The following is a 12,627-nucleotide window of genomic DNA, read 5'->3' as shown; positions in this document are numbered from 1 at the left end:
AGCACCCGGAGTGTTTAATAAATACCAATGCTTAGGCCCCACCCCCAGGGATTCTGATGTCAGGGGGTCAGAGTGAGATCTGAGCATCAGGATTTTGTAAAGCCCCACCCCCACCCCCTACATCATTCTGATGGGCAGCCAAATTTGAGAGCCCGCATACTAGATGGCCCCTATGGTCCCCACAGCCCTAATAATCCTGATGTGGTGAAATATTTCTAGAGGGCAAGGTCACAGTTTTCCCCCAAGGTAACCTTTTGAAAATAATTAATCCAGAGAATCTCCTCCCCAACAAAGCATTCCAAGCCTCAGTGCTGGAGAATGTGACCTACAGCTCGGATGCCATACAGGCCCTAGATTCTGTAACTCTTGGCAGCTTTTGTAACTGTGGTCTTCTTTTGCTGGTAACTCCCTCTTCTTTGGTGTACTGACCTTTGTTAGCAAGTTTCGTATAGTTGGGTCTGCATTGTTAGTCAACCGAGCTAAAAGGACTCCTTTAGAGAAAAGAAGAATGCGTGCCCGAATCCATGTAGCCCACAGGGTGCCAGGCTTGAGGGCCTGCCCAGAGCAAAGCAGCATGAGTCATTTTGGTCAGGGCACAAAAGGAAAACAGGCAAGGAAAACACAGCAGTAGATGTGTTCTTGCCTCTCCTGATTCAGTCTCGGGGAAACCTGTGACTGCATTTATCTTCCTGCTTTCTACCTCCCTCACCTACCAACACACCTGTGGTCCTGGCTCAAAGAGGGATACTTAACGAAGCACAGAAAGAATTGAAAGCCCTCACCGAAGCCTCAAAAAGAGCAGGAAGATAAGAATGGAGGCCAGAAAGGAGAGTGAGAAACTTGGCAGGGTTTCCTAACAGGGCCTGCTCTCTAAGTGCGTTACCCAGGTGACTCATGCCTGAGATGACAGGGTATGAACACATTTGTCTTTATTAGCTAGTAAATAGCACCTGTGTGTGGCTTTCTTTTTTGTTTTTATTTCTTTCCTGGTTCCCTGGGGCTTTACTTCTTAATGTGGTCACTTTGAACATCATTGGCATCAATTCACAACAGGGAAACATCTGTGAGAAGAAGCACACTAAGTGGGGAATCTTTCTGGAACGAGGACACAGCAACACAGAAATTAGCCTGATCCTGTTGCCTTAAGCTACATTCATTTAGTACTCCAGGAAATGCAGTCTCTTTTTTCTGTGATCAGCCAGACAAATCCTCCTCCTGAAGAAACTTAGATTTCAACCTCCCTGAACCAAAAGGAAAAAAAGAATCGGGCAAAAACATCATAGTGGAGCATCTATCAACAAAATGTGTGCACGGAGAGGTTTCAAAATCATCTCGAAGACTCACGAGATTTGTCTTTCCAAAAGCAGTAAGGAGTGGGAGTGTACAACGGCTTCAACTAAGGACAGGGCCATCAGCTCTGGATGTCAAAATCTTCACCACTCACAGACCAGCAAGGGCACGTCTTCCCACTCTGCATCCCTAGATCCTGAATATGCCCAGAGGTCCCTAGCTTCCCGTTGCAGCTTTTTGGAAGCCCGACTCCCTCCTCTGGCTGTCCCTGATCCTCCTCTGTGCTGGTGCTGTGGCACTTAGCCCACCAGAAGTGATACCCACCTGCCATCCGCACTAGTTTTTCAGGTCCTTAAGAGCTAAGGCTGTGTGATTCATCCCAATATCTCCAGGGCTTAGCATGGTATCCAGCACAGAGTAGCTGCTCAGCAAATGCTTGTGGGATTAAATAAATTGGATGAATAATACTGAATAAGACTGCTTGCATATCTTTTTAGCACTGACAACTCACAGTCCAAAGCTGAAACTTATAACCACCTTGTCTCTGCTTGTGTGCCTTTGGTGATGCGGAGCACTCCACTTGAGAACAAGCCGTTCCATGGTTGTCTACCATTGGCCATTATTTATTGTAATAATAACAGTAACAATAGCAACACTTATATGGTGCTTACTGTAATACTAGGTGGTTTTTAAGCACATTCACTAGTCTTAGTTTAGAGATGAGGCAACTAAAGCACAGAGATGCTAAGCAACTTGTTCAAGATCATGTAGCTAATAAGTGACAGAGCTGGGTTCAGGCACGCACAGCCCAACCCCAGCATTAATAGTCTCAACCACCAAATTATAAGCCTCTGAATTAGAACAAGTCTCCTCTTACTTCCTCCACTAGAGATTGTCCTGCATGGGTTAGCACAGAGCTGGAATCAGAGCAGGTTCTTGCCAATACCCTACGTGGCTAACCAAGTGGCTTGAAACAGAGAGGGCGTCTCTGCCTCAAGCTTAGTCTTGGAGTTATCGTTGCCCATTGTGGGTAGGGCCAAGGGAGGATGAATGTGGTCCAGGGTTCACCCATTATGTAGATGAACTCTGCTCATAATGGGGTTATAGTCTTGTGGTTTCCTCCTCTCTTATTACCCCCAATGGGGGTTTTCCTTTCAATTACCTTTATAACAAGTGTGGTTGCAGCTTCAAACCACAAACCACTAATATTTTTATTGGCAAGTGTATCCTCTAATACGTATCGTTCTGTTGAACGGGCAAAATATTTATCACCAGATGTACTTGTTTTTGTAGTTTTTATAATGCTTGGAAAGAGGTTGAGTGTCTCTGGCCTTAATTCCTTCTTTGGCTGTACTGCCACTGTCCTGGTTTAGCCCCCACCAAATTTTACCTGTGTAGCCTCTGAACTGGTCTCCCAGACTCCAGGCTGACCCCTCTAATCCATCTTCCACATAGGCTTACAGCTCCATCTTTCTAAAGTACAGCTTTGGCCATGCCATTCCTTTGCTCAAAAATCATTTATTGACTCCCAATTGTAGATAATTGTAAGTTCCCATCACCTGGTACCCGCAGCCCTTTAGGAACTTTCCTTCCATAAACCTTTATCGTGAACCTTATGCGTTAGCCACACTGGACAAGTTTGCATTTTCCAGACCTGTCCTGTGCCCTTCTATTTCCATGCTTTGCTCATGCTGTTTTCTTTCCCTGTAAATCTTTTGTTTATATTGTCACTCATTCTTTCATTTGTATGTTCAAGCATTCCACAAACTTTACTATGCACCTTCTTCAATCCAGGTCCTGCGCTGAGGACCAGTAATGAATTAGCCATGGTCTTCCGCTCAAGGAGCTTAAAGTCCAATCTAGACTCCTTCTGGTCACATCCATGACCATCTGTCACAATCTTATTGGAAAGGATACAATTTCCCTCTCCTTGAAGCCTTTTTCCAATGTTTCAGCTGGAAGTAATCTTTTCCCTCCTCTGAGGCTTATCCCTTGCCCCTCATCCCCAACTTCTAAGGACCCCCATTTTCCAACCTTGCATCTTATATTATAATGATACTGATGCTTATTTCCCCTGGATGATACAAGATGCACTTGACTTCTTGAGGCGGAATTCCTTTGCATCCAGGGACCAGCAGAGGAGCTGGCCCGCAGTGGACTCATATCCAACCAATGCTGCTGATTGACACTGCATCCACCATTGGTGAGAACACAACTAGAGAGATTACACAAAGCACTCATAAAAGGTAGTGTCTCCCAGCTTTGTTGAGATGTAATTATATAATTCACATACCATACAAATTACCCACTTAAAGTGTACAACTCAATGATTTTCAGTATATTCACAGAGTTGTGCAACCATCACCACAATCAATTTTAGAACATGTTCATCACCCCAGAAACAAACCTCATACGCATTAGCAGTCAAACCCCCATTTCCCCTCAAGCCTCCTCAGCCCTGGGCAACCATTAATCTGCTTTCTTTCTCTATAGACAGAAATTTGACTATTCCTGACTTTTCACATTAATGGAATCACACAATACATGGCCTTTTGTGTCTGGCTTCTTTCACTTAGCATAATGTTTTCAGGGTTCATATGTATTGTATGATATTTTGGTTTTTTATTGACAAGCAACATTCCATTATATGGATGTACCATATTTTATTCATCCAATCCTCCACTGATGGACACTGGGTTGTTTTTACTTTTTCATGATTATGAATAATGCTGCTGTGAACATCCGTGTACAAGTTTCTACGTGGATGTATATGATCATTTTAATCGGATATAGAACTTGGAGTGGAATTGCTGGGGAATATTTAACTCTATAACATTCTGAGGAACTGCCAGACTGTTTTCTAAAGTATCTGCACTATTTTACATTCCCACCAGCAGTATATGAGGGTTCCAATTTCTCCACATTTTTGCCAACACGTATCTTTTTGACTATAGCCATTCTGGTGGGTGAGAAGCGGTATCTCATGGTGGTTTCAATTTGCATTTCCCTAATGATTAATGATGTTGAGCATCTTTTGAGGTGTACATTGACCATCGGTATATCTTATTTAGATAATTATGTGTTCAAATCCTTTGTCCATTTTAAAATTGATTTATTTGCCTTTTTATTATTGAATTGTAAGTGTTCCTTATATATTCTACATATCACAGGGTTTTTAATTGTTTTCTTTATGCTTTCTCTATTTTCTAAATTTTCTACAATGATTATGAGGTACCTTGATGAGCAGAATGCATAACCAGTATGTACCAACATATATAAAAATGTAGAAATTGTCCTAATCAAATTTATGAATGACACAGAACTGGAAAAGATGACTAATGTGTCTTTCGACAAAATCAAGATCCATTCTTGGAGGAATGGAACAAAAAGCGAAATACAAATTCCTCACTTCAGTTAAAAAATGCTGTAAGGGTGTGGTATGGTTTGGCTGTGTCCCCATCCAAATTTCATATTGAACTGTAGTTCCCATAATCCCCACGCATCATGGGAGGAACCCGGTGGGAGGTAATTGAATCATGGGGACAGGTTTTACCCGGCTGTTCTTGTGCTAGTGAATACGTCTCATGAGATCTGATGGTTTTATAAAGGGCACTGGGGAAGTGTGCACACGTGGAAGAGTGCACAGGCTCTCTTGTCTGCCGCCATGTAAGAGGTGCCAATGCTCCTCCTTCACCTTCTGTCGTCATTGTGAGGCCTCCCAGCCATGTGAAACCGTGAGTCCATTGAGCCTCTTTTATCTTTATAAATTACTCAGGCTCAGGTATTTCTTTAAAGCAATATGAGAACAGAGTAATACAGGGTATTTGAGGAAAGGGTCTCTTTCTGCATGTGTGGGAAGTGGCCTTAGATGACCTCTAGGACAATGTTCTACCTTCAGTGTCTATGATTTTCATGTTAGGTAAGGGTAGATTGCTCTTGAGAAGGGCTCATAAAATAATCTGATGGCCTTAGTGTCCTACAAACTAAGTGGGAACCAACAGTGTGACATGGCTTCTGAAAAGAGATGGGTGACCTGAGGTGACAAGAACAAAAGCAGTGCCCGAACTGAGGGAGGTGTTTGTTCCGCTGTTTGGGGCTGCTGAAACCACATCTGGAGCTTGTGTTCAGTTCTAGACACCATCAGGGAATCAGAGAGCCATCAACCAGGCACGGTGGCTCACGCCTATAATCCCAGCACTTTGGGAGGCTGAGGCGGGCAGATCACAAGGTCAGGAGTTGGAGACCATCCTGGCCAGCATGGTGAAACTCCATCTCTACTAAAAATACAAAAATTAGCTGGGTGTGGTGGCGCACACCTGTAATCCCAGCTACTTGGGAGTTAAGAAACCCTATCACAAGAAGAAAGTGCAGATTCATGACCAGGCACTGCATCTCCAAAGGGCTCCCCTGGGACAGAGGGCATAGATGTGGTCTGCCAGGCCTTTATGTTCCCACTTACCTGGACATTCATAGCAGTCTGCCTGGGCAGGATTTCTTCTCCCCTCAGACCACAAGACCCAGGACTGCTCCACATCCTCCATCTCTCAGAAGCTAAAGACCGAAGCAGCAACAGGGTGAGAATCTGACCTGAGGTCCACACTGCAGAGATAAGAAGGTGCCAAAGTCTCAACTGGCTGGCAAACTCAGGATGCTGTGGAGTCCAAGCTGGCAATAAAAGCAAGTTGGGTGTTTGCCTTTAAAATGTATAGAAATTTATTTATATACACAAATAAATACATTGTACTCAATTTTTCTTTTTCCTCCTGTTTAAAAGTTCTCTTTTCACTTGAAAAAAACTTCAGGCCAGGCACGGTGGCTCATGCTTGTAATTCCAGCATTTTGGGAGGCTGAGGTGGGAGGATCCCTTGAGCCCAGAAGTTCAAGACCAGTTTGGGCAACACAGGGACACCCTGTCTCTAGAAAAAAATACTGTAAAAATTAGCCAGGTGTGGTGGTGTGTGCCTGTAGTCCCAGCTACTCTTATTTGTTTTTACAATAAGAAAAACAACAGCACATGTGTGAGGCGAAGTAGCCTCTACCGGTAGTCCTCAGTGCTGGGGGACAACGCGGAGGGGAGGGGCAGCAGTGACAGGCTGCAGCAGGCCCAGTGAGGCCAAGTCTCCCACTTTGTTAAAGAGGAGTTAGAAATCTGGGTTTTAATGTGAAATCTTCCAATTTCTAAATGTTTACACCAATGTTTAAAAACACACAGGCAGCCAGGCACGGTGGCTCACGCCTATAATCCCAGCACTTTGGGAGGCTGAGGCGGGCAGATCACAAGGTCAGGAGTTGGAGACCATCCTGGCCAGCATGGTGAAACTCCATCTCTACTAAAAATACAAAAATTAGCTAGGTGTGGTGGCGCACACCTGTAATCCCAGCTACTTGGGAGGCTAAGGCAGGAGAATCACTTGAACCAGGGAGGCAGAGGCTGCAATGAGCTGAGATTGTGCCACTGCACTCCAGCCTGGCAACAGAGTGTCAAACAAAACAAAACAAAACAAAACAAAAAAAACACCCAAAACCAAAACACATACAGGCTCGAAATCCCCTTTCGACAACTCCACTGAAGTCTTCTCAACTTGCTTACATATCCCTGGGATGTGGAGTTCACCCCCACGGGAGCAGCCTTCTGTATCTGTGGACTGCTCTGATCTATAGAAATGGATTCCTCAAATTAAATTGGGATCAATCTCTTTATAGTACAACTGCAAAACCACCCCTGACCCGCACAGCCTCTGCCAATAGTCCTCATCCTAGTGTCTAGGCCACTCCATTCATTCATTCATTCATTCACGCATTTACTCCTGGGGCTCGGTTGCACAGCATGGTTGAATCAAGTGGATCAAATGTGTTTGCTGCAACTCTGAGTCTCTTGGAACCTCCTTCCTACGTATGCCTGGGTACAGAGAAAGGCCCAGAGACACCCTAGTTCTCCTCCTAGTTCCCCTTCTGGGGAAAGGCTACCACAGGGAAGAAGTTTCGTTGGGCACTTTGTATGCCGCTTTCCTTCTGGGGAGCAGCCTGGCACGGTGAACAGCAAGCATGGGGTTTACCGGACTTGTGGTCTTGAGCAAGCCACTAATGTCCAGCCTAGGCCTGCCCACGTGTTCAGTAGTAGTGCTGACACAGAGAAGCGGAAGAAACATGGCTGGGTTTGAATCCAGCCTCAATAATCTTGAGCAATTTCATCCTTTCTAAAATTGGGATAAAACTGCCTACTCTCCAGGCCTGTTGTTTGGATTCAAAATTAGAAATAAAGTTGCACGTTGAATGTCCTGCTCAGCAGATGCCCAGGAAGAGGGGCAGTGATTGTCATTGTTACTGACAGCCACTAGAGGGCACCAAACTATCCTTTAATGAAGCGGCCTCGATTGTCCTGGCCACAAACGCAAGAAAGCCTTTATACCCCAGGCAGCAGGAGGTTCCCCAAGTATGTAGGTTACTCACACACACACTCCTTTTTTATCGGAAAGTTAGAAATTACACTACATGGCACCTTGGGGGTGAGGGTGACATTAACAAAAGCAGCTTGGAGTAGTGGAAAGGATATTCCAAAGGGGAAGGCTTGCAGGACATGGGTTCTTGCCCTGCCCTAGTCCTTGTGCTGTGTGACCTTGGACAAGTCACAGCCTGTGTCTGGACCCCCTCTTGTAGCCTGAGAGCGTTGAACCAGGAGATCTCTAAGGGATCATCCAACTGTCTATGATTAAGATTCTGGTACAGGCCGGGCGCGGTGGCTCAAGCCTGTAATCCCAGTACTTTGGGAGGCCGAGACGGGTGGATCACAAGGTCAGGAGATTGAGACCATCCTGGCTAACACGGTGAGACCCCGTCTCTACTAAAAAATACAAAAACTAGCCGGGCGAGGTGGCGGGCGTCTGTGTAGTCCCAGCTACTCGGGAGGCTGAGGCAGGAGAATGGCGTGAACCCGGGAGGCGGAGCTTGCAGTGAGCTGAGATCCGGCCACTGCACTCCAGTCTGGGCGACAAAGCGAGACTCTGTCTCAACAAAAAAAAAAAAAAAAAAAAAAAAAAAAANAAAAAAAAAAAAAGATTCTGGTACAAATAAATGTCATGAGGCAGCAGGTCGGAGGACTACATGGGGGGGCATGGAATAAATGACCTCTGGATGCCCTCACTGGGGCTGGGACTTGATGATTTGTACACAGTCAAGGGAAGCCACATACAGGCTAATCTTGGCCTCACAAAGGAGTGTGGTTAGAGTTGTTGGGTGGTGGCGATGTTTTCCTGCAAGCACACACGATGTTTATCATCTTTGTACAGGTTGATGCTGAAGCCACGAAGACCACCCAGCCTGACAAAGAAAGGAATTCTTGTCTGCGGTTGACAGCCCTCAGGTTGACGGCTTTCCATTTGCCCCCGAGGCTGTCACTTGCAGAACAATGGCAACAAGCAGGGTGGCTCTCACCTGAGACTGGCGCTGCCGCCAGAGGAGGGGGCAGGCCAGAATGGAATGGGGTGGGTGGGTGTTACCTCTCCTCCCAGGATGGGAAGGTTGTAGGATAACTCCTGCCTACAGCGGACATGCTTGGAGAGTCTGTAGAGGATTATTTTCCTGCGGATGCTGTCTCATCCTGTAGATCAGAAAGCAAGAAGTAGTTAAGATGTTACTCCTTATTTAAAAAAATTATAATGAACTACGGATACACACAAAAACATAAATACATCTCAGAAGCATTATATTGAGCAAAATAGGCCATATATAAAAAGAGTATGGACTGTACAATTTCTATTTCTTCAAAGCAGGCAAAACTAAGCTACAGTGATAGAAATTAGGTCAATGGTTGTCTCCTTACGCAATGGGAGGGTTGACTACAAAGGCTGAGAAGGAACTTTCCAGGGGATGAAAACATTCTAGGTTTCGATTGAGTGATGACATAGATATATATACATTTGTAACTTATTGAACAATGAACTTAAAAATCAGTGCATTTTACCATTTGCAAATTATACCTCAATAACACTGATAAAAACTGCATTACCAAAAAAGGTATAATGACTTCTCATTCTCAAAAGAAATACATGTTCATGCTAGAAGACTGAGAAAATCAGATTTAAAAAATAAAATAAAACAAGCCAGGCGCGATGGTTCATGCCTGTGATCTCAGCACTTTGGGAGACTGTGGGGGTAGGATTGCTTGAGTCTGGGAGTTCAAGACCAGCCTGGGCAACATGGCAAGACCCCCAACCCATCTCTACAAAAAATTTAAAAATCAGTCAGGTGCAATGGTGTGCACCTGTAGTCCCAGCTACTCAGGATGTTGAGGTAGGAGGACTGCTTGAGCCCAGGAGTTCCCAGCTGCAGTGAGCTGTGATCACACCACTGCACTCCAGCCTGGGTGACAGAGCTAGACACTGTCTTAAAAATAAACAAATAAATAAAAATAAAATAAAACAATTCATAATTTCATTACCCAGAGGTAAACATAGTTATCATTTTATATTGATAGTGACAGTCCTTTATTTTCACAAAAATGAGATTATAGTTTTATAGTCTGATTTATTTATTCATTGAATTGGCAATACATATACACAGTTAAATCTTCAGAAGGTACAAAATAGCTTAAAGCGAACTTGTCCATCCCACAGCCCATGGGCCACATACGGCCCAGGATAGCTTTGAATGTGGCCCAGCACAAATTGTAAACTTTCTTTAAACATTATGAAATGTTTTCTGCAATTTTTTAAAGCTCATCAGCTATCATTAGTGTTAATGTATTTTACGTGTGGCCCAAGACAATTCTTCCAGTGTGGCCCAGGGAAGCCAAGAGATTGGACACCCCTGACATGAAGTGAAATATAAATCTCTCTCCCATTCTCAATCTCCAGAAGCAATCACTTTCATTAATTGCTTATATATCCTCCTAAAGATATGTCATGTATTGAAAAGCCATATGTATGATGACCTTGAAGGGGAATAAGAGGAAGCACACTATACACAAATCTGTAGTTTTTAATATAACATGACAACACAAATATCTTTCAATGTCGTGAAAATGTTTCTATGTCATTTTTAAGCAGACTTTTGATTAAAGTAGAACATAAAAGCAGAAACATGCAAAAAACATAGGTGTAAATCTCACAGAAACGTGCAAAAAATCATAGGTGTAAATCTTCACATACTGACTCTGCTTTTGTATTCACGACCAAGATAAACTACGAGAACAGTACCAGCATCCCCCAAAATCTTTTGGACCCTCTCCAAGTTACTGTCACCTCTTGCCCAAAAGTAACATAATTCTGACTTCTGATTTCTAAAAATGGTCTTGTCTGGTTTTTAAACTCTATGGTAGAATTATACAGTATTTATTTTTGTCTATATTTTTTCACTCAACAGTATATGAATGAGATTCATGTTGTTGCATATAGCTATAGTTCATTCACTCATTGACATACGTAGTATTCTTTTGTATACATATATCACAATTTACTTATCCATTCTACTGTTGATGGACATCGGGGCTGTTTCCAGGTTTCAGCTATTTCAGCTGCTATGAACATTCTTTAGATGTCTTTTGGTGAACATAGGTATATACTTTTGTTACCTACCTGCTTGGGAGTGCAATTTCTAGACTACAATGTTCAGCTTTAGTGGAAAAAGCTGATAGTCTCCAAAGTGGTTGCAGCAGTGTATGAAAGTTCCGGTTGCTCTACATCTTTACCTAAAACATCAATGTTCATATCAACACAGCATTTCATTATATGGATACACCAAACTTCATTTTATCAGATTCCCAGAGATCAGGGATTCCTTGCCATAGACCTCCGGCACCCTGATAAAGCCGGAGGACTCTGTCTCAGAATGCAACATAGTAAAATGTGGGTTTTATTATTAACACACCTAAATCACAACATCTAGTAGCAGGTGTAATAACCAAGCAATTTGAAAATTTCAAAATGAGCATCAACATAAAAATATGTCTTTTGGCCTTTGTGCTGCTTCTCCAACACAAAATCATTTTCTTTGTTTATACATTTATTAGCAAAAGTCAATGCATATTCTTGACTTTTGCCAATTTTTTAATGGCCCATATATATTTAAATTTGTATGTAAGCACTCTTCATGTGTTATGGATATGAACCACCTCTGTGAAATGTTATGATTGTTTTCATTTGTCATTAGTTTTGCCATTTTGTGGTCTTTAGAAAGAATGGATGCCCTGTGTTTAGTGCGATGACAAAGATTGGCTAAATAAGTGATAAAGTGAATAGTGGAGTCTGTTTTATCCTTAGAACAGTCCTGGAAGTTAGACAGGTCCTAGGGCTCATTATCTCCATTTTACAGAGAAAAAACAGAGCCCCAGGAGGGTAACTGCTGAAATCATAAAGCCAGGACATGTTAGAGTTGCATCTCAACAGTCCTTAAGTCCTGACTCAAAGCCTTGAAAAACCCCTGTTCACCAGGGAAAGGAAGTCAAAGGTCCAGGGTGTGTACACAGACAGCCCTTGAAAGGAATGTGGGGTTTTGTGGTTTGGGTTTTTCCTCTCCTTTCTAAGCACGCTTCGCATGCCAGCAAAGGGTGTGCATTTGTGTGTTGGGGGGCAAGAGGGAGGTGCAGGGTTGCATGTCATTCCTCAGCCTTTTCATTAAGGAGGTCAAAGCATGGAGCTTGTGATGAAGCTCAAAAGTCCCTTCAGGCTTTCTGGTGGTGTGCACCTGTAGAACTCCTGCCAGGGAATGACTTGAATGAGACGCATCCCAACAATGAGAACTAGGCTTTGGGTCCGTGTAATATGACTCATTAAATGGTTTATTGTGACCCATATATGAGCTTCAAATTTATAAAATGCCCCCTTTGTTTTGTATGTATGTATGTATGTATATGCATGTATTATGTATTTTGAGATGAAGAGTCACTCTTTTTGCCCAGGCTGGAGTGCAATGGCACAGTCTCAGCTCATTGCAACCTCTGCCTCCAGGGTTCAAGTGATTCTCCTGCCTCAGCTTCCCGAGTAGCTGGGACTATAGGTGCATGGTTAATGTTTTGTATTTTTAGTAGAGACAGGGTTTTACCATGTTGACCAGGCTGGTCTTGAACTCCTCACCTCAGGTGATCCACCCGCCTCAGCCTCTCAAAGTGCTGGGATTACAGGCATGAGCCACTGCACTCAAAATACCCGCTTTGTGACAACAGAGATAGACAAACTCTGCTTCATGGCCTCAAAACTAAAATTGAAAAGATTTTGTAAAGCCTTTATATGCCTATGACATGGCATATCCCAATGAGAAATCTTCTTTGTGGAAGATTTCTATTTTATTTTATTTTATTTCATTTCATTTTTGAGGCAAGGTTTTGGTCTGTTACCTGGGCTG

The sequence above is a fragment of the Theropithecus gelada genome, chromosome 15 (genome assembly GCF_003255815.1).
Source record: "Theropithecus gelada isolate Dixy chromosome 15, Tgel_1.0, whole genome shotgun sequence".
NCBI lineage: Eukaryota > Metazoa > Chordata > Mammalia > Primates > Cercopithecidae > Theropithecus > Theropithecus gelada.
This window is presented reverse-complemented; position numbering follows the sequence as displayed.